This window comes from Periophthalmus magnuspinnatus, chromosome 11 (assembly GCF_009829125.3).
Source record: "Periophthalmus magnuspinnatus isolate fPerMag1 chromosome 11, fPerMag1.2.pri, whole genome shotgun sequence".
Lineage (NCBI taxonomy): Eukaryota > Metazoa > Chordata > Actinopteri > Gobiiformes > Gobiidae > Periophthalmus > Periophthalmus magnuspinnatus.
Window position 1 is genome coordinate 23,017,494 of NC_047136.2, and position 2,233 is coordinate 23,019,726.

The window sequence follows — 2,233 nt, forward strand, 5'->3', positions numbered from 1 at the left end:
GAGGAGAGGAGGAGAGGAGGGAGAGGAGGGAGAGAGGGAGAGAGACAATGCGCTGGAACAGAGGGAACCAACAGCACCGAGTACAGAGAGGAAGAGGAGGAGAGGAGGAGAGGAGGAGAGGAGGGAGAGAGACAGTGCGCTGGAACAGAGGGAACCAACAGCACCGAGTACAGAGAGGAAGAGAAGGAGAGGAGGGAGAGGAGGAATAGAGACAGTGCACTGGAACAGAGGGAACCAACAGCACTGAGTAGAGAGGAAAAGGAGGAGAGGAGAGGAGGGAGAGGAGGAATAGAGATAGTGTGCTGGAACAGAGGGAACCAACAGCACTGAGTACAGAGAGGAAGAGGAGGAGAGGAGGAAGAGAGACAGTGCGCTGGAACAGAGGGAACCAACAGCACTGAGTAGAGAGGAAGAGGAGGAGAGGAGGAGAGGAGGGAGAGGAGGAATAGAAATAGTGCGCTGGAACAGAGGGAACCAACAGCACTGAGTACAGAGAGGAAGAGGAGGAGAGGAGGAATAGAGACAGTGCGCTGGAACAGAGGGAACCAACAGCACCGAGTACAGAGAGGAAGAGAGGAGGGAGAGAGGGAGAGAGACAGTGCACTGGAACAGAGGTAACCAACAGCACCCGTAGAAAAGAAGAGAGGGAGGGACAGAGAGGGAGAGGAAGAAAGAGGAGAGGAGGAAGAGAGGAGGGGAAGAGATTTAACCAGCTCATCAGCACTGGTACAGAGAGAAGGAAGAGAGAGGAAGATGAGAGGAGGAAGAGAGGAAGAGGAGAGGAGGGAGAGGAGGAATAGAGACAGTGCACAGGAATAGATTTAACCATCACATCAGCACTGGTACAGAGAGGAAGGGGAGAGGAGAGGGAGAGGAGGGAGAGGAGGGAAAGAGAGAGGAAGAGGAGGAAGAGAGAGGGAGAGGAGAGACGAAGAGGAGCGAGAGAGAGGAAGAGAAGGAACAGAGACGGAGAGGAGGAAGAGAGGGAGAGGAGGGGGAGAGAGGGAGAGGAGAGAGACAGAAAGGAAGAAGAGAGAGAGAGGAGGAAGAGAGAGGGAGAGGAGAGACGGAGAGGAGGGAAAAAGAAGAAGAGGAGGAAAAGAGAGGGAGAGGAGGGAAAGAGAGGGAGCCAGAGGAGGGGGGAGAAGAGGAGGTAGAGAAGATGGCTGAGGGAAAGGGAAAGAGAGAGCCAGATGAAGGAGTAGGAAGAGGGAGATAGAAAGAAAAGAGAGGGAAGGGAGAAAGTGAGAGATGCGGGGGAGGGAGAGAAAGTGAGAGGGGGGAAGAAGGGAGAGAGGGAAAGAGAGAGATGAGTGGAGGAAGTGGGAGAGAGGCAGGAGGGACAGATGAAGGGAGGAGAAAGAGAGACAAAGGGGAGAGAGGAAAAAGAGTGTGGGAGGGGTGGGGGGAGAGTGAGAGGGATGTAGGAAGGTGAGGAAAGGGGAGAGAGGGGGCAGACAGAAAAGGGAAGAAAAGGGGTGGGAGAGAAGGAAAGAGAGGAGGTAGAAGTAGAGGGAGAGAGGGAGAAACAGATGAAGGGAGGAGAAAAAGAGATATAGTGGAGAGAAAGAGGGAGAGTGAAGAGTGAGAGGGAGTGAGAGGGATGTAGGAAGGTGGGAGGAAAAGGGGGAGAGAGAAAAGGGAGGAGAATGGGAGGGAGAAAGAGAGGGAGGGAGAGATGGACATGATTGAAAATCAGCAACAAACAAGTAAAGGTGATAATCAGTATAGTGTGATTTAAATATCTCAACAACAGTAGTACTTTACAGTACTTTATCTATCTGCTCCGGTGATTCAGAAAAAGCTCAGACTGAGACAGTCTGGACCTGTTCAGAGGAGGGATGGTGAAGATATGAGTAGAAAGACGAGATTTGCTGTGTCAATTTCCAGAATGAATAAAGTGAGATAAACAACTGTTAATATTAGTGTACTAGACTGGGTGCTCCCTTTGAAATAGAGGGTGTAAAGAGCTTGGAGTAGAGCCGCTGCTCCTACCTAGCAGACAGATAAGCACAAGATAAAATGAAATGATTTATGCAACACATCTACACAATAACTACGTTACTCGCACTAGTCTGGCTTTGGTCCTGATTAGAGCCCAGTTTAGTCGTGATGTAGACTTTTGGTCCTGTTCTAGTCCTGGTTAAGTTCTGCTGTTGTTCAGGTTTAGTCCTAGTTTAGTCCCAGTTTGATGTTTGAACGCACCCTTAAAATGAAAATTCACACAAGGCTA